General features: G+C 36.0%; 1 protein-coding gene across 20 annotated transcripts in view; it reads left to right on the forward strand.

The window, feature by feature from the left end:
* The window catches only part of LOC310881225 (uncharacterized protein), a gene marked incomplete at its 5' end in the record, with an annotated part of 330,228 nt that overhangs the window by 72,283 nt on the left and 236,574 nt on the right, over positions 1-21,371 (forward strand). For 2 of the 20 annotated variants that reach the window (XR_014572216.1, XR_014572229.1), the window contains one exon: positions 8,658-8,780. The exons of 17 other annotated variants lie outside the window; for them this stretch is intronic. Of the gene's footprint in view, positions 1-8,657; positions 8,781-15,702; positions 15,785-21,371 lie in introns of those variants that run through there. One more of the 20 variants, XR_014572234.1, reaches the window with a different exon arrangement.

A 21,371-nucleotide genomic window follows, 5' to 3' on the forward strand; every position in this document is an offset into this window, starting at 1 on the left:
AGAGGTGGTGAATTTTCTTCAGAGACTAATGTACAGTAAATGAACTGATTGACACACTAGTCAAATGCTTGCGGGGGGAGTGGGGTCTTGCGAATCATTCAGATGAGTTTTTACCCACTCCCTGGGTTCACAAAGGAACTTAAGTGGTTAGATGAGTTGAATTGAACCCATTTATACTGAATAAAAGAAAATTGCTGTCAGTGCTACAGCATTGCTACAGGCTCATGTAGTAGTATCTACAAGAGATGTTTTCTTGTGTACTTCTGCTCTTCAGTGCTTGTGTTCCAGACATCATGATGACAACTGCTGTACAGCTGCACTTTCCTAAAATGTGAGGCATCCATGTTCTCCTGAAACTGTTAAGATTTTTATGGTTATTTTAGCAGAATATTTTTGTCTATGACATAGTTGACCAGTCTTAAACCTTTAAAGCATGTCTTCCCACTATTGTCACTTTCAGTGATTTTGCTGATAAAATGCTACCACTGAAAGGAGATGGATAATATTTTTTTCCCAGCAGGAGAAATTAATGAGATCTTCTGAAAAGAGGGAGTGTGTTTATCATGGAGAATAATGCACCCGTTTTTCTAGGTTGCATGTAATCTCTGTCAGTTGTTTGTCTGTATTGGAGTTAAGACAATGAAAATGAGACTAAAATTGGCAAAAAAAAAAAATCACTAAAAATGGAACTCCTCTAGATCATGCATAAACCTCCTTGTGCAACGAAAAGGCAGGCAAGTCTGTAAGGAAAAATATTCTTTATTTGATCTGGTTATAATTTAAAACCAAGTGACAGTGTGGAAACCGATTGGACTTTCATACTGAAACTCTATACCAGAAATATATATATGGGTATATGCAGTTTTATCAATTGTATAACTTCCCTGTTTCATGGCAAAGAGGACGTGGTCCAGAAGGGAAGCTGGGTGGGACAGTGCAGTGGTTCTAGTGGGGCCCAGGGGCACTGGTCTCATTTCACTGTCGTAGAGTCTCTTGGGTTTGTTTTCTGCCAACATGACCCTGGGGTGGAGAAACCCCAATTCCTGTTAAGATTGACTTCACACCTAAAAGCTTGCTTTTCAACAGGCATTCAGTTTGTCTTTCTTCATTTCTTCACAACTTTTGGAGTGAGTAGCAGGTTGTTCATGCCCAAGTTATCCCTGTGTTCTTCTAACTAGAACTATAGCATAAGGAAGTGGCTTAAAAGTTCCTACATCAACTCTGTGTCAGCTAGACCCAACCTATTCAAGCCCCCTAAGATGGGGCAGATCAAATTGCAAAGAATATAAAATGAAGAAAAGTGGTATGGTTTGGTAACATTTATGTAATTTAAATGCAGGATATGGTGTTAAAACACGGTGCTTAATTATAACAAGCCATCTGAAAGGTTTTTTTCTCCTTGTTTCTGATTCTGCCCAGCAATTGACCAGTGTCCTCATCAGTGATATCTATAATGTCTGTTAAGTGTTTCCTGAACGCAGAATATAATTTTATTCCTTAAGGAATTATAACTATATTCAAGGACATAACATTTCTTTTCCAGGCAAGATCTGTTTCATCTTAAAAAGTAATCATAACTTAACATTAAGTTTTCAGTACACTGGTTTTTAACATGTTGGCATCAGATTGCAGTAGGAAAAGCGAGTGATTCCCTTTATGAAAGTGAATTGGTCTTTGCTCCTCAGATGGTATTTAAGTTTTTTGTCTATGTTGTATAATAGGCAAACAAGTCCATGTAAAGTCATGATGAAGTACAGTTATTGTTTCTGGTATCTAACCTATTTTGCACCTTCATGAATCTACCTGTATTTCAGTAGACATTTACTGGCAAAGCGAAGAGGCTGATGCTGAGCTGGCTAAGACAGAGTAGCTCTTTTTGTGGTCATAAAATAGTGATGGACTAAGGAATGTGGTGAAAGTTGCCTGTGCATTTTCAGTGCATCACCTCTGTTGATACAAGAGTATGAAGTGTCAAAAATGGTGTATGAATTTATCTGGTGCACTAATTTGAATACAGAATCAAACAAAGAAAACTCATCTCATCCTTATGGTCGTCTTTTATGCTAAAGTGGAGCAGATGAGGAATAGCCTGTTTCCTAACCAGTTCAAAAGCAAGGGATCAGAAACTTTAACAGAATTGCCCCAGTGATTTGTTTGTGGTGTGGTGTTCTTTTCTTTTTTTTTTTTTTTTTTTTTCTTTTTTCTTTCCCTTCCTGGCTGCATCAGTGGCTAGGATTCAGGAGACTGATATTAGTATTTTTGCTGTAGACATGCTGAGTGTCTTTGGGCAAACTGCCATATCTTTCTGTGCTCGTGGTCTGTTATTTGCTTAAACTATATTCTGAGTACAGAGGCTGATGATTGCTTTATCTGTAAAATATGTTACAATGAACCACTAATTTCAGTTGGGCCCTACAATGATTTGGACAGTTATTGGCCAAACTGTAGTAGAAAGTGAGCTGTGTCATGGTAAGATTTACAGTTAGGAAGACAATGATTGATGGTGGTAGTTATGAGAGGTAGAGCTGGGTCCAGGAACCAATAAAATTAATCCAATCTAGCTATACACAATTTTGTATTTGAAGCATATGTGAACCATACTTGGCTACCCCTTAATCTGTCCAGAAGAGTGCACGTTTTGGGAGAAGGAACTGCAGACAAACACCTGAAAGCTGTTGGCACATCAAGTCAGAGTATTTACAGAGGAAAACATGGTAAATGACATGCAACAGAAGAATATGTAGTAAATGATTTCATACTCTTACCTACTATTAGAGAGCTTGTGTAGTGAATGCAGGTGAGGACTGTCTAAAATCAGTGTTAGCTTTTTAATATTGTTATGCTAACCATAATGCCATCTTCAAGATGTATAAACTTTGAGCTTGAGAATGATTAGGAATTTTCACTCTAATTTGGTGCTTTTTCAATTGACCAGTATATACCCTGGAAAATGTTGTACAGTCTAGATTTCAGTTTGGTAAAATTGTTTGCACAATGAGCCTGTAATTTTAGACAAATGCACTGTTGTTGTGACATAGCTGGATCCTGAACTAGCGTATTTCTCTCCTTAGTCACCAAGCTTTTCTTCTCTTAGCTCATTATATTCATCTGGAAAAAAACCCTCTGCATCTAATATTTTATGGGCTGCTTTCAGTACTTTTTTTCCCTAGCTTTAAATACATTTTAAGTCCCAGTAGGGATTTTTTTAATATTCCTTTTGAAGCTTGAATATATATTTTTTTCTATTCTACTTTTTCTCTTACTCATCTGACAGCTGTGGGTATTTATTTATTTTTTTTGAGCTGAAATAATTGAAGCGTTTCCTTAACGTTTTTTGGAAATCATTTATTGTATTATGTTTTTGTATACAAAATTAATGCTGGCAGATGAGCTTGGAATACCTGGTTGGTACCTGTTACCTAACTTCCTCAGAAATAGCAGTGTCCTTTGGGCCCTAGGTTACAAGAATAAGAGTCATTAAATTAAAGGCTAGAGGCTGTCCTTTCACTGTGAATTATTTTGTTGATTTGTAAGAGTATGACAGTGAAGATGGATTTTTTTTTTCTCAATAAAAGGAGAAATCGCAATATCTTTGATCTCCCTGCTCTCCCCCGATACATGTGAGCCCTGTATACTTTTATACCACGGAGTCCTGAGTTAGAATGGGTTTAGATCAAGCTCTCAGAATTTGTGCGTGAGAAACTAGTGCTGCCTGTGAACATCAGAAATCTTGGCTTCATTCTTGTCTCTGAAAGATAAGACCCAGATTCTGCAGGGGCACGGAAGTACGGGACATGGGTAGTCTGTAGGGCTGCCTCTGTTCCCTGTGGCTGTAGGACTGGAGCCGGGCTGTTTGCTTGAGCTGTTGCACGGCTGCTTAGCTGAAGTAAGCACAAGCTGTTACAGCTTTTATATGCACATGTGTGCACTTTACGCATACACATATAATGTATATTTAGCATGCTTTAATAAAACATTGAATACAACAAACAGTTGCAATGAAAATTACATGCTCTTATAAACATTTTTATTTTAATCTAGGTTTTGTGCTGTGATGCTGCAGAGGCATCTACAACATAATCAGCTTGGTAATAGAAGAAAGTCATTTCTTACAATGATCCCAGAGCCCTTTGTTAATGTCAAGGATAATTTGGGCTGACTGATTTGATTGCTGCTCTTTTCCGGCAAGAGGTCTCAATAAATGAAACTGCTTGCCTTGATAATTTAGGTTTATATGATTGCCAGCAAGCTAATGATGCAAACACAGCTGAAATAAAATTTCCACTTTATATTGGAGATTTATTAAAAAAAAAAAAAAAGGCGGGGGGACACCACTTAAACACCTGCTGTATGGGCTCTGTCAAAACAGGGAAGAGCTATTTGCCAATCTCAGGATAGAAAGTGGCTTGTGCATATTATGAGACACGTTTCAGCCAATTGGCCTTTATAGATCACTAGAACACTCTTTTATGTTGTTGCGGACAGGTTATCTGTTTAGTACAATGCACTTCTATTCCCTTTTACTTCCTGCACTGGTCAAAATGGGCTGTTAAAATGTAGAGGTTTCAAGGAAAAGATTTTTGTTTAAAAAAGACAGGGCAAAGCTCCACAGACATCAACATAGAATTCAGTATTACACTGTGATTTATTGTGGAATAAAGCCCCAGCTTCTACATTAATAAGATACGTGTACAGTTCATTTGTCCAAGTTTTTTTTCTGGTATGTCTGGTTTAGAAAGAGTGGTTCCTGGCACATGCGTTGGTTCTGTATGCTATACACAGTTCTGACTGGGAGCAACTGGGGGAAAAGCAACTATCAGGAAACAGAGCTATGTAAATTCCTCAACTACGCTAAAAAGTAAGTATTACAGGCTTTGGAAGATGGAGAGAAGAGAAACACAGATCTTGTTTTACTTGGCTCTTAGAATACTTTAGAGGCCAATTCATCATTGAATTCTAGGTCAGCCTGTTCCTTACTACTTGTCTTTTTTTTTTTTTTAATTTCCTGTTGCTGTTTTACATTCTTCCGTGAGTCCATCAGGACTTGCCAACCATAAGCAAGTTTTCAAATTACCAAGGTTCAAAGAAGAATCATTTATAGGAAATTCTTTGCACAAATTATTTCAAAGCTGCCTGTGATGAGTTTTCTTCACTTCCTCAGGAGCTTTTAATTGAAGACTTGCAATTTTTTTCGGGAAAAAAAGTACACCTCATTATGAACAGATATCTTGCATCATTAGGAGGTAGGCCAGTCAGAGGTGTATCAGCTAGTGGCTACGTTCATAAATAATGTAGTTCTATCTCTGCCTAATTAAGTGGGTATAGAATGATAACCTTCCGAGCTAATCAGCCTGTGTTATTTGTACTCTTCACTGTCATTTATTTTTATCTTATAGTACTTCAGATGGCAGTTCTGATAAAGCCTGCCATCTTGCACATTGTGATATCGTGAAGTACTGCATTCTCTTTTGCTTTAACGTTGCTAAAGTAAGTGAGGTTATATCAAGGTTTAATTCAGTTCATGGAGTTTAAGGGGATAGCTTTAAAAATGTGTCCATGAGGTATAGGCTAGCCACTGTTTAGGTTGACACAAGGTATCTCTCTCTATGCGCATAATGATTACCATATTGTTTATGCATAATTCTCTGGAGGGTAGAACACATCTCTTTTATATCTTATTTAGTGTTACGGCATATGAGGGATTGAGGAGTCAATTCTGTTGCAGAAAAGGAAAATTATTAGTTCTTATATGTTATGTGTCCTTGGTTCCCCTTTACCTTTGACTCTTCAACTCAAATCTTCCAAAATAAAAACAAACAAATAGAAAACAAAACAAAACGCACCAACAAAAAAACCAACGGTATACACATATAACTGAAAGCCCAGTATCATAGACAATTATCGTAATGATAACTAGTAAATAATACATTTAGTAGATACATGGATAAAAATGATATAATGAGTAAGTCAAGATTAATCATTAGAAGGAATTCATAAGCAAGTGTGTAAAGATGATCTGGTTGATATGGGTAACAGCTCTAGGACTGCAGAAAATGGGCCTGTCCAAGGGACTCTGGCAGTTGAGTTGATTTCCTTGGAGCTAACCCTTCTCAGCTTCCCAAAAAGGCTGCATGCCTACGAGTGTGCCCCCAGACCATCTTGAAGTTGTGTGTGGCCATTCTGTGAAACTGCTGCCTGTGCTGGGGTACAAGCATGCCTGTTTCAAGCTGTGCCAACAGCTTACCAGTGTGGGCAGTGCTCAGGCCCGCTCCGTGCCTCTGGCTGGGTTACTGGCTTGTTGTATAGAAATGCAGTAGCAGCATGTAAAGGTTCCCAAAATGCTTTTGAAAGGTGTTCACAGAAGGCTATTCAAGAACAAAGCTGTCATGGAACAGAGGAAGTTGTTCTGGATTAGTAACTGACTAAATACTGGGGAGAAAAATGTCAAGAACAATCAAGTGAGGTGACAGGTAAATCCTGTTTTCATCAGTACTACAGACTGTACTGCTGCCTACAGTAAAAGTGTGGCTGGAGACTAAAGCCAAGTGACAAAACTGGATGCAATATTGAGAGTAAAAATTGAAATTGTAGGAGAACAGTTGTAGAATGACCTATAGGGTGATCAGGAAATAAGTTGGCAGATAATGCTCAGAGTTAGAAAACATGAAACACTTTACACTGCAAAGAAGAAAGTATCCTAACTCCATTTGGAGAATCATGGTTCAGATTTCAGGTAGTATTTAGGAGACATATTAAATACCTTATCAATAGGGCCCAGAAAATATCAGCTTCAGTCAGCACTGTTCAATCAACAGGTTAGAAAATAAATGACCAAGGGGAGCATGTAAATATAGTATCTTTATTCATTATTTCTCATGAGAGCCAAGAGCCACTAAATGAAAATTTCAAATAGGAAGTTTAAAGAAAAATGGTACTTTCATATAGTTTTGAATTATGAATGCTATTGCCATTATATTGTAGTTTCCAAAAAGCTTTAAAATATCAAGCTAAGTTTATAAAATATATATTCTTTAGGCAGCTATTAAAGACAAAAGTTCAGATGGAAGCTTTTCTGTGGAAGCCTTGTGATTTCATTGACGTTCAGTAGGACCCTGTCTGGCATGTAGAGGTGCTGTGTGTTGTTCCCCATCAACCCCCCACTCATGCCCTGACCAATTTGAATTAATTCTGAAGAGATCCAGAAGCTCTGTTTTTCATGTTGAGATTTTGTCATTTTCTATGAATTGTTCAAGCCCAGTCTTTTAAAATGGATGAAGCAAATGGATCTGTGGCTTGATCTTGCCTGGAATGACCTCTAGGTTATTTCTCTTATGTGTATTAATATCTCTCATTAAAAATCCAGTTAATATGGGTGCTTCATTTGATAAAATAAATCTTCACTGACAGAATAGGTAGGGTGTATTGATTATTATTTTTTTCTGAAATATTGTAGACGTGTTTTGATGATGTAATGGTCAGGTTGTAAACATTGTGGTGAAAGGATGCAAAGAAGACAAACACCAGGTGGGGGACAGTGTCTTTTATTATTTATTTGAATTATAGATAAGTCTTTAGCTACAAACGTATCTTCAGGTTTGAACCTAAAATAAATCTTGATGACATATCATCCACAGTCAGACCATAAATCTGAGCTCTAGTCTGGGTTTTCATCACAAATTTGTTAGCTGCCTAGGAACCAAAATATGGCCAGGGTAATCCTATGAAGGTTTTACCTTTTAGGTGCAGACTATAATATACAGCTGGGTTTTCAGGTGATACTACCTTTGTTCAGGAGAGCTAATCCTAACTTGGAAATTAGAGTAACAGTTTGCAACAAACATATCCTCAGTGGAAATAGTAATTACTTTGAATGAACTATTTGGATGAGGCAGCCTCAGTGCAATAGCAAAATTGGCCCAGCTCCTTCACCACTTTCTTTTCCATAGAGATTCCAGGTTTAGATAGAATGTGAAAACATTACAATCTGTACTGAAGAATGAATGAAGGTAGGCCTGTGTTCTCAGAAGCATGAATATATTTTTTAATTGCATCAACTGATGTAATAGAAATTATAATGTTTCCTTAGAAACCTCACCTTGTTTGACATACACAATTAATCTGCAGACAGCTTTGGGACAAAACGCAGCAGCTTAATGAGGCCAAATTCTGATTGTGCTGATTAGTGACAAGATTTGGTCAAAAACTAGGATATTTGATCAGCAGGACTGAAATGGACTGTGTGCCCAAGCACAACTGTGTGTGGGGGGTGGGAGATTGAGACCCCAACTTTTCCCAGATGCCTGGGTGCCAAGGAAGCGTGAAAGTTTACTACCCCAACAACAGAAATCCCAGGCATACTTTGGTAAGCACTGAGCCATTTTGAACGGAGAGCATGCTTCCTGAATTTTCAAGCTGGTTAGTGCAGGAGACAATTTTTTGTATACTATGATGTTTAAGCTTTACTGAAATTGATGGACTTAAGTCCTTCCCCCATTGCAGAAATGGGGCATCTCCCAACTTCAGGCTCCTTTCTCCATAGCAGTCTGCTGGCCCCTGCATTGTACCTGATTGCCCTGGAGGCCTGAGGTTGACATGGATGACTTCCTAGCTCTAAGGCAGGCTGGCTAAGGGATCTGACTTGAAGCTCTTGCCCGTAGGCTTGTCTCAAAAGTTAAGACGGATTTTGAGGAAGACTGTGACACTTGAGAAAATGTAGAAGACTGCTCTAAGATCAGCAAAACATCTGTGTTTTTTTTTTTTCTTCCATGAAACTTGACCAAGTAAGTCAACTTCACATTAATTGTCTAGAATCAGTATCAGAATTTAGTTAAAATTGCTCACAGTGTTTTAGGACAGGTGGTGAAAATGAATAGCTGTTAGGGAAATTCAGGTAAGAGAACATAATTACCCAAGCTGGATTTTGGCCAGGACATTAGTGATAAGTTTCATTTCTGTGGAAAATGCTGTGGGATTTTTAAAGGCAGTTTGGTTTTCCCTTATTACAAATATCGCTGTTTTTTTATGGCTGTATGATTCGAGGCTTGGTTTTGAGCCTACGGAGTATTTGTCAGGGGATTAAAGACTGGGGTATAGCATATGATACCCATGGTAGCTGTGTAATTAAAGTTTATAAATAAAACTGAATTTTTTTGAGCTGCAACCGCTATACAGTAATTTAAAATCTTTAGGAAGTGTGCTTTGTGGTATGTTGTTTGTAGACCTACCCCTTTTATGCTGACAACCATCTTTTAACTGTTATTCCAATGTGCACGAGTAGTGACCAAAATATAGAAGTACTAAGGAATCCTAACGTGTGTGATTGCAAAGTAGCCATGTGTTTATTCTACCTAGATGATTAATTTTCTTCTAAAGGGAGCCAGACTGTCCAAATACCAGTCTATACTACAAAATGAAGTGCAACAGGGCTTCCTACAGGTACTTCCTAGCAGCAGGAGGAAATGAAGGAAGACAGAATGAAATAGTTGATGGGTCAGAGTTGTATTAAGATTGAGACTGTTACCTCTAGCAGTCTGATCTTGGTCTGCAATGTGTTCATCCCACTCTAAATTAGTAGACATTGTAGTTTCTACTTTTTTTTTTAAGAGCTGAATCAAGCCCTTAGGTTTCAGGATTGATTAAATTAAAGAGAAACACTAAGGTTTGAATGGGGAACGTACATAAGGAAGGTTGCCGTGAGTGATACTCTGTGCAGGAACTTCCTGAAGTTCTTTCTGTGTTTCTGTCCATTTCCTCTGGAGTCTTAACTGTCACACCAAGTATGGCAATACTGTGAAAAACTGTGAGAAGACACAAAAACATCAGAACAGTGTCAGATGGAGACTTATAAGTGAACACTGTGAAACTAGAGCATAGTATAGAGCACAAAATTGTCAAGGATGGGACTATAAAGTAATTAACAAAATAAGTATAAATTTATATAAAATATATTTTATATATAGCAAAATATATAATTAAAGGTAAATTTGATAAGGTATTCATGCATCCAACAAACATGCACCAACAAATTTTCCTGAAATCTGTTTGTTTTTTGTTTCTTTTTGGAGAATACCTTTTGATTGCTGTAAACTGTCCTCCATATGAACCATTGTGAGCTATTAAGTTCCATGGTACTGGCATGTTTAATAATAGATTCAACATTTTTTAATATTTTGGAGGAATTGATATTTGCTTAGTCTCCATATGGAGCATAGCATGTTAATGAACAAGTGATGCTTGAAAGGTCACAAACAAAATGAATAATTCCAGCTTTTGTGATGTATTCTCCTTAATATTCTGTTGAACATATATATATATATATATATATATTGAATGGAGCATTTGCTCTGTGGTAGGACATATTATTTTTGTTCTTCCACTTAATGATATGAAAATACTCATTTCTGAATACTGACAATATTTAACCTCTTATAATGCTTTCTACCAATGAACATACCAGTGAGCATTTTATAGTCATTGGTTAACTCTGCTTACCAGTTCTGTTCTGTGTTATTTAAACATGCTTTTAGAGCTAGGTAGAGTGCCATACAGATGAAACTTTCATCTCTTAAAACAAATCTCTGAAGCTTTTATGCACAGTTATGCCAGGCATATTCTAAGCCTATAAGAGAGCAGAAAATTCAATTATTTTTATTCTCTGAAGTTGATTGTGGCAGTTCTAAGGTTGAGAAGAGTCCATAGCAAAGAATGGTAGTCTGCATGCAAAATAATTTCTTCAAATTAGAATAATTTTTCTATTAAAAATGGGAAATTTTATATTTTGGGGAAGAAGGAAGATTTCATTGTCGTCATCTTCAGAAGTTCTGAATTTATTCATGGCTAATGTATTCCAGATATCAACTGAAATGTTAAATCAAAATTGAACATGGCAATTCTGAAGTATTTTTGTCATTTTTGGACAGAAACATTGATTTCTTTTGAAAACAAAACGAACAGTTATTTACAGTGTTTAAGGACTGTAACTTTATGTGACTTACGTAAATATCAACAATGAATGAAGATATTTCTTTTAAAATATATTCCAGCTGAAATGAAACTCTTATTCTGAAAACTTTGAAATTTCCCAAAGCATCCAGGATTGAGAGTTTCCTCAAATGGAGAAGTGTAAAGAACTTCTTCAGAATCTTATTGTTTTTTGTTCAGTAACTAAGCAACTCTTGTTGGTTTATTCATCAGTTGCAATAAGATACCAAACTTCATTATACTTTTTTAGGAAGTCTTCAGTGTTTTTTTTTTTCAATAGCACAGCAGCATCCTTCACTTTTGGTGTCATGAGAGAAAGACTAATATTGAGCAGGTAGACCAAAGGTAAGTCTGATCCATTCTGCAAGTACTCCAGTTAGAGGCAAATGCTCTAGCAATGGTAGGTCCATTTGGGTGACCCTCAGGAACATGTTTAATTTTGACTCAAGGGGAGAAAGCTTGGTCCATTTCACCTTGTTTCCTCCCCTATCCTCCAGTTCTGAGACAATCTGGAATAGCTTGTACACAGCACATCAGTAAAACTTTAGAAATATGTAGCTTCAGTCTTTTCATTACTTGGGTTATTATTTTTTTTTTAAGATTTGTCAGATGTTATTGCTGATTTTTTTTTTTTTCAAGCTTTTGAAACAAGGTCATATGATTATTGTTGGCACTCTTCTGAAAATTACTTGCCTTTTTTTTGCTTTTGGATTAGCTGCTATCAATTTTTTTTGAGATACATTGTTGAATTTTGGAGGAGCTGAATTAGCGTGGAGCACTTTTCAAAACTGGAGTTTTTGCGTAATAGCATTTAATATCAATGAAGACATGCTGTCTTATCTAAGAGGAATAAAAATCAATTTTTAATGCTTTTGGTTTGACCTCAAAGAATTTAGTTTAAAATGAAGATATGGTTGGAGCTTACAACTGAGTTAGTTTGTAAAATTAGGTCTTAATAAAGTAAATATAACAAAATTTAATTGTAGTATTATGTTTTTATGTATTCTGTCTGATGTTATGCCATAATAAAATAGTTTTATTAAAATGTTCTGTGATTGTTTACCCTAAAGCACATGTTTTTACTAAGAGTGTGTAGGGTACTTTGGCAATGTCTTTTATATCTGGAAAGGTTGTTGTTTTCTTATTTGAGGAATACGGTTAATATTTTAATGAGTAAATAAGTTTCTTCCCAAACCAGGAAGAGGATCTGAAAGCCTTAATCAACCGTTTGAGGGAAAAAATATTTGAATAGGCAGAATGTTTTATTTACAAATCTTTTGAAGTATTTTCTACTTTTTTTTTGTTCTCATGATAAAGATCTGAACCATCCAGGCAAAACCACCTCTTTTCCTAAAGATTTTTGTTTTAAATACATCATCTGACTTTGTAGCTTTGATTGACAGAGTGTCAGAGAAATCCATGAATCTTTCAAGCAAAGCAAACTGGTGAAAACCAGCCCTCTACCTTTGTTTGTAGGAGGTTCTGATAAAATTTTAAACAAAATCTTATTTTTCTTATGTCATCTTATTTTCTGTATATTGTTCTATATACTCAGCTGTATGTGCTATGTTAGTGGAGTGTTGCAGGAATATTTATTCAAATGTTTTCAGTTTTCACTGTAACTGAATTGCAAGTGATTATAAATCTTTGAGCTTTCAGCATTTGACCTTAGTCTGTGAGTTATGCTGCAAGAGAAAAGGTGGGTAGATCACTTGTGGCGTCAGTCGGTGAAAGTAACAGTGGTACTCTGCTTGTCCTAATCTGAAAATTGAATCGAAGATTGATTGATGTATTTATTTTTACAAAAGGGAAGCATGCAGGAAAGAAAAAAGAATGTGAAGCGTTAACTTCCTCTGAGGCTTCTTTTCTATTAGAATGAGGCTGATTAAAAGAAGGAGCTTTTTTTCCATTTTATTTCTGTTTGGCGTTAGGGAATTTAAATTTGAGTTTTTAATTTTAAACAGAAATCACTGAGGGGCAAACTACTCTGGTTCAGCTCCCTGACGATTGCATTTATTCCAGGAAGGCTTTGTGGCCCCAAGCCTACACAATTTTATTGACGTACTTCCCCTCTGAGGCATTCTCTTCCTAATTTAAATTCAAATAGGTCAGTTAAGCTGAGGTTTGACATGTGTCAAAGCCTTCCTGCTGCCTTTTTTTTTTTTTTGCAAGGCCACAAGTACTGACAACACAAAAATCAGCTGGAATCAGGGATGTCCAGGGTTTTAGGGAGTATTATCCTTGTGGGAAATATCGTCATTATGTAGTATTGTGTCCCTGATTTGGCTTTAATTTTTTGTAAGGTATGTTATAAATGCTAAACATGACTTAATGAAGTGTTGTAAATTACCATCTATCATACGTTACAGCAGAATTTACCATAAACCAAAGGAAGTGAAATTATGAAGATGAGTTTTCATCAATGTTAAATGCAGTCTGATAGTTAGCTATGTTGATATGGATGAATTCCAGTATTTTTTTCCTGAATCTTCCCCCAGTACATTTAATGGGAAAGATAAAATTTCTTTACTGGGAGAAAAGAAATGTATGGGGCAAGTTAAAAAGGAAAAGCCAAGGACACACCCTGTCAGGTTCTATTGTTTCAACATCATGGATACTTTTGAAATTGTAGACTTAAAAAACCCACAACAATGATGTGAATCAAAATGCAGAGGAAACACATCAGCAATCTACAGATAAAACATGGTAGAGAGAGAGATCAATTCCTGCCTTTTAATTATTGAGCAACAACTGCCAGACAGTGAAAAGGCATCAATACACCATCCAAATCTGGAAAGCTCCTCATTAAGTTCTCTCCTTTAGTGTTGTGAGCAACATACACATGCAACTCAGAGGTGGAATGCATAAAAGCTTTCTGCTGATCATTGAATTTCACAGTGGAGTTTCTGAAAACTTATTAATTTAAAACTGCAGCACTGAGTTTGAATGATTCTACGCTTTATTGACAATTTCTCTCTGCTGTTGGTTTTCGGTGACATTGAACAGATTGTATAATGGTTTGGAGTGTGTTTTTTTATTTATTTTTTTAAATACTTTAAAACAAGCTTAAAAATGCTCGTTGCTTGGCCTAGCTCTGCAGAGGTAAATGACAACTCATGTTGGTTACATGAATGCAACAGGGGGTCCTTGGAAAATCCACCCTGAACATACTTCAGTCCTCGTGTCTTTAAGATCATCTTAAGTTGTACATGGTTTGAGAACAACTATGAATGCCCTGTGGGGATAGAGAGAAAATAGCTTGTAGATTCAAAAAGCTGAATTCACTGAAACTCTGATTTGTATTACAACTTGTTTGGTGGTAAGACTGAGCTGAGAGGTTCCTGTCATTGCTCAGAGTGCTGACCCCATCCCAGCTGCAATCTACAGCCTCTCAGGAGTACTGAATCATAGGCTTGTTTGGCTTAGCTCCAAGTCAAAATGGTGTAATGGTCTTTTCAGTATTCAAAACTGCCATAAAACTCTGCCTATATGCGTATCATCATGCAGTAAAAAGTAAAGTATAGGTTGAGGCACAAGCTGCAGATACTTCCTTGGGTGGGTAACACACATTCAAGATATCACCAGTTTTAAAAAGCCTTGCAGATTTTCTTTGGTCATGGATACGTCTGATTTTAATTCACCAGCTGCGTTGTCAGCATGCAAAACATTGCAACTACTTGAACCTGGTCATCCATTTAAAAAAGTCTTAACTGGTTTCTCAGTTCATACTTGAGCTTTAAAGCTGTGCTGAAAAAGGAAAGAGTAAACTAGACATAATATACATTTAATTACAAACACTTGAAGACTATCCAAATGGGCACAAAAATGACAATACGTTGGTTTGCTAGTAAATGTGAGGATTTGACTGAAGGAGTGGCAGAGAATTTCCTATGTGTAAGAGCTCATGCTTGAAAGAAGAGAAGGACAGCTAATGTTTTAAATAGTACTTAACAGAACGAATGACAAAATGTATACTAAGATTATTGGCTAGAATTTAATGAAGTACATTAGAATCCAGCATTCCCTTCCTTCTCAACTCTTCACTGTTTTACCTCTGAGACTTCATGCTTAAATCACAGTATAGTGGTTCAAAAATACGTTGACTAATTTTTCATCATGAATAACTATTAATAAGTATTAGTTACCATACTTTTTGTCCCTTGAAACTTCAATTTTGTAATTAAAATTACTTTTTTTCTATTAAATACACAAGTTTTAATTCCAAAAGCAGTTTCATTATTGCCACTTGTAAAAGGATCGTCTGTCAAAGTTAAAGTAAACGAAAATGACAAAGCAGTTTAAAGATTTCAGTATAGGTACTCCATGACTAATCAAGTTTGAAAACATAGGAACAAGCAAGGTCTCTCTCAAGCCTACCCCCTCCCCACCATCAGTGACTATCCATCAATAATTTAAAACAAAGGCTAGAGAAACATCATACTCAACATTCCCCCAAAAATCTAAAGAATAAGTAGTAACAAAGGTCTTAATCAAAATTTCAATGTGAACAAAGGATATGTAATTTCTTTAAGAAAAAATATTTCATTTCATTCTTGTGAATGGAATAGCAGCTGATAAATGTAAAACAGTGTTTTTGGGTGACTTTCTGTTCTGCCTTGATACGCTGCTAAGCAGGTCCTGGTAATTTTCCTGCAATTTAGAAGTGCTAAAAGGAAATTGATTAAGCTTTAGTTGCTTGTGTAGTATCTTAAGCTCTGCCAAGCTACAAGGTGGCTTGTAATTGACCTTGAACCACTGAAAAACAAAAAAGAAATGTTTTCATGTGACTTGAATACTAAGAATGGTATGATATGCTGTAGCACGGAGGAATCTGTGTGTAATGCATCTGAATTCCAATTGATAGATTTTTCATTTTTCAAATCTAATATGCTATTTACAATAATCTGACAATAGTGCTTCACTGGGGCTCTGTAGCAGGAACTAGTAACCAGTCCTTCAAGATTAGTCAGGCATTGCGCTAGATATGCGGATGCTGTAAATTCCCGTTAATTACTGTCATGTTCTTCATTTTTCTCAGCCTCTGTGGTTTGGAAGCTTGAGTGTTTTCCTATTTTAAGGTAGTTTAATTTAAATGATAATATTTTAATTAATGGCTTATGTTCCTCTAATTTTGCAAATATTTTTTCTCCTTTTCCTCTCTTCAAAAATTATACAGAAAGTTAGCTTACTCCATTATTTTGTAGCAACTTTCAAAATGAGTGTTTTGATGCCTTTTTTTTTTTTTTGCCATTACTTATTGCAGATCTTGAATGGAAACAAAGCTATTTTGATATTAAGCAAGGAATGGGGTGGGAGGGATGGTGGGAGAAAACCATTCAACTGATATAATTTTCTGTAGCTCCTGGAAAGTCTAGGAACTAGCCGGCTACTGTGAATTTCTGCTGTTTTGAAGCTTCAAGCAGAACCCAAAATAGGGATTCTTTAGATGCATTTCTTTCAGGTTTTAATTATCTAATCTAGTTTGCATATCTTTTGGAATAAATGCATACATTTTTGATGTGAATCTTCCTACAAACTTTCTTGCTTGGCTTGAAAAGTTACACACAAATCAAAATTTGCATCCAAGAAGATCAACTAAGCAATTAGCATGGGTTTTACTTATCAGTATTGTAATGGAAATTAATCTGATTAGCATTTGAGGTGAAGAAGAACAGTTTCTAAAGTACCAATATATGAGAACCCTGTGAAGGGAAAATCTAACAGTGGATTCAGGTATTTTTATATTTCAAGATGATTTATAGGATTTTTATGATTGTGGAAGAGGAGAATATGTGGGGTTTCATTTTTTTTGTTTTAGAACAGAACTGTTCAGTTGGAAGGAAACTACAAAGATCAGCGAGTCCAACTGCCTGACCACTTCAGAGCTAGCCAGAAGTTATAGCCAGACTCGAGGCATCAACCACCTCACTAGGAAGCCTGTTGCAGTACTGCACCTTCGCAGTAAATACTTTTTTCCTAGTTTCCCATCTGAACCTCCCCTGGAGCAGCTGTGTGCCATTCCTGGGAATTCAATCGCCAGTCACCAAGGAGGAGAGACTGGCACTTTCCTCTCTGTTTCCCCTCAAGAAGTTGTTGATCAGGAACATAATATTGTTAAGGCCTATAATAAGAAGTCTTATTTTTTATTAACAGAACAAGACTAGCTTTCAGATGCACAGCTTGTCTTTGTAATGGAATCCACAAATGAGTTTGAAAACAATTGCTTTGGATTTGATTTAGTTGTGTAGGTGACTTAAGTTTAAAAAAAACACAAACAAAAATAAGAGTTCATGCTGTCAGAAGAGGTGATAGGTCATTCGTGTGGATTTAAATTGTCCTGTGAGATGGTGATAATCTATTATTGTTCTGTAGGTGATAATTATTTAGAGATTGTTTGGGGGAAAAATTGTAGTATGCCACAAACCCATTATATCTTTTTTGGCCATGATTATAATATCTAGCAGAGCTATGCAATTTAGTTCCCAGGCCTACCTTTTGAAGTAGACTTACAGATCTTCCTTGACAAGCTGGAAAAAAAGGTCAGAGTTTTTGTTGTGGCTCTTTTGGGTGGTGGTGGTGTATTTTGTGGTGAATTTTTGTAGGTTATTGTGCATGCATTCTCCTACTGACTTTATTTAATATTTTTGAGTTCATCCTGGTGTCTAACTTTTCTTCACTAAATATTCATGTGAGTAGTAGGTCCTCTGAGTGAACTATATAATTTTGAGAGGCTGCAAAGGATACTTGCTATTGTAATGAGAAGAATCATTAGCAAGTTTTGAATGTATTATTATAAATTGTGTGATTCCATTTGTGTATTTGTCTGTGAGAAGCTTACATCCTGTGATGTGTTTGGAAAAGTTAGGAGGTTGCTTAAAACCTGAGAAGCTATATAATATGTTGAGCTAGAAATAATATATATATATACACACACACACATTATTTGTAATAAAATAATTTGCCATTATTTACATTTATTATTTACAGGATATTCTCTGACTTGGCAAACACGTGAACATGATTAATTATAAGTGAATATTTAATGAGGGGATAGAGCATATGTTTTTCATATCTAGGGTGACTGTCACCCTGGGCTTGACTTTATGTATAGCTATCACCTCACTGAAGCAAGGTAGACTCTCTGTATGTCAAGTTAACATACTGAAATGTTTTGGATGGTTGGAACCCAGTTTTGTAAACCAGATGAGAACCTAATGAATAGTTTTATGATCTTCTGTGTATAATATATACAGCACCTCTTGTCATTCTTACTAATCTGTAAAGAAAGGTAAACATGTAATCTTTGTGTCAGTAGGTAATTACTGTCACGGTGAAGCCATAAAATGGATGTTTCCAAGTAAGTACGAAAATATTGTGTATTAGTATAAAACCTTTTCTTTGGCTCTCATGGTGTTATGTACAAGGCAAAGTAACACAAGTTTTTTCTCTCTCCCAGAAGAAATGAGCACTGGCTGATTGCCTTATTTTTCTTGCATATATTGCTGAGTTGCCATGCCTGTTAGGCTAGTGAATTGACATTAGGGCTGAGAAGTGTTTTAGATCAACAGTAATTCAAATTGTCATTTTGTACTGTTGTGCCTCTGTATCTACGCTTACTTCGTATCATGGCTTTAAATTGCATTTAGGATTGCGAAGTGATAGGGTATATAATGGGAAATATCACCTGGTCAAACCATATGCAAACTCTGTGAGCTTGCTGGATGGGTTAGTTTTAGTCACATTATAAATCAGTAAGTAAATAAAATTTACTTACTGGTTGAATACTCCTATATTTATTCATTAGGAGCTATTGACTCAATATAGTTTCTTATGCAATAATAGCATAGTTATGTCGTGACACGATAATAATTAAGTTTTAGAACAGTCTCTTTCTGAAGTGAGAAATAATTTCCTGTGCAAACTCTCAACAGTCCTGAAATATATACATACACGTGAATTTAATATATCCTTTTTAAGAAACAGGAAAACTAAGACTTGCTGAGCATTTACTCACTCCTCTGCTCTAAATTACTTCTTTTATATCAATCTTATGAATTTTAACTCTGATCCTAATATGTTATTTCAATGCATTACATAATATAATTTTATAGAAAAATTTGTTACCTCTGCGTATTTGGCACTGTGAACAACTGCTTTGTTGCACTTACTGGTTTGTGAAGATAATTGTATTTGTTCACTTTAAAACTCTGTTAGCACTTAGTCTGTAAGATATCTTACCGGAATCAGTACAGAGTTGATTTCACATAACTTCAGACATTTGTACTACAGAAATTTGCATCTAAACTACTCGCCCTGACTACAGTTTATCACAGTGAAGGGTGACCCCATTCCTTCTTAGGAGAGAAGTTAATGAATGGATGCAGAGAGGTTATTTCAGTTTGCTTTACCAAGGTAATATGCGTAAGTATTTACATGCTGCAGTTAGCATTAAATTGAAAATGTTTTAAGTTTTCATATTTACCTGTTAAAATGTTTACTGAACAGACAAAAATACAGTCTGAATTGCCTTTTTGAAATCCTCCTCTGATATAGTTGGGTTGTGTTGTTCAGAGGATTTCAATTCCTGTTGGTTTTAAGATGAACATTCCTTTGAAGTCTCAAACAGTCATTTGGGTGCCATCTCACTGGATTTTGCTAATTAATTTTACTAATTCCTCTTATGGTGCAGGGAACTTCTTTAAAAAGAATTGTTATAATTTACATTCTAATTTTCACTCCTCTAAGGAGTGCAGTGTGATCACTAACTCTGGAATTGTGGCATTGATTTCAGGAGATACAAGCTCGTGCTATAACATACAAAGAGCTATTTTTAATTTAAGAAAAGCACAACAGTGTGAAACAAATGTGGTGGAAAAGGATCAGTGGCTCTACAAATCTCTAATAAGAATAAGTAATGTTGAAGCCAATTAAAATGAACATAGGTGAGATGTGTATCCTCTCCAGTATCCCTAAGACAGCACTGTTAGGAAGCGCACTGGGCCAGTGTTGGTATAGTCTCTTCTGAGATGAATAATCTTTGTCTACGTGACATATCCTATTGACTCTCACACTGCAGTTTTAGTGAAATTAGTGAAATGCAATACTTTTATGGGGCAAAAAGCATCATCTCTTTCATGAACTGCCTTTAAACTCTTGAGCCAGGGTGGACTCTATGCCATGATCTTGTGTACAAGGTGAGCTATTACAGCATGAAATGCTGTTTGAATGATGTTAACCCTCCTCATTGTGCCTGGTCACTTGAAATTTTTATTTATTTATTTTTATTTTAAAACTTGCAACAGCGTCTGCCTTGTGATGGCCCCAGCATTTGTGTGGCTGCAAAGTGATTTAAAGGAAAAAAGATTTAACGTGCGTACCAGTTCATGGATTGCAAACTCACAAAAATTTATGTGACTGTGAGAGACAGGGTGGGAGTGAGAGAGACTGTTTCAAGAAAGAAAGAAGGAAGGAAGAGTATCTCTAGTTACATAAACATCTGTTTTCCTTTTTGTGGGCCAGGGAATGATGGGTGCTAGCTGGCTAGCACCTTGTTTTGCACACTAGGAGGATAACTGATTTGGCATCTGATACTGCTAATAAATACTTCAGTCTTTTGTCTTACTACTTTCCTTGGGCCAATGGTTTCAACGATTTCCTTTTCCACACTAAGCACCCAAATCCTTTTTCTAATCACTGTGCTGAATAATTGTCCCATTTAGTACACTTTTCTTGGCTTAGTCGCTTGCTCCTAGGCAAATTGTTTTTGCGATTGTGTGTGCTGAAATGCTTTTCCCATCTGTTGGAGCAATCGCTTAAATGATTGAAGTTCTTTTAAAGCTGCTTGCATGGTCATTTATTATTTTCTTTGTCTTAAATTTTGGTGTCATCCACAAGCCTTGGAAGCTTGTTCTTAATACTGTTGCTATGCATAATCTGTTGTGAGAGCATCCCCGGGAAATTGATGAGAAATTTCAGTGGTTATTTTTTGTGTCTTTTTGGCATTTTATAAAAATGAAAAACAGCTTTAAAATATTCAGCTTATGCAATTCCTTTTTTATTTTTTTGAGTAGTTTGTGATTGAGATTGAAGTGATATGAGTAATCAGAAGTGGTAAATATTTTTTGAGGAGTGTTCAGTCTGACAAAGGTAGGTGAAAGTGAATAGTGTTTGTCCTGTTTTTAAATAACCTTTCTATTTTTCAGGCTACTTTTCTTTGTACTTGGATTCAGTCTTACAATTTAGCAAAATGATAATACAGTTAAGGGGTAATAGTCTTTTTAAATATGATGACTGGCATAGGTTTTATGAGCAGTCTAAGTGTAGCTGTATACCCTGTGGATCTATTTCTACAGTCTTTTCTTGTATTAATACAGCTACTGCAGTCAAGCTAA

This window comes from Anser anser (assembly GCF_964211835.1).
Source record: "Anser anser genome assembly, chromosome: 14".
Lineage (NCBI taxonomy): Eukaryota > Metazoa > Chordata > Aves > Anseriformes > Anatidae > Anser > Anser anser.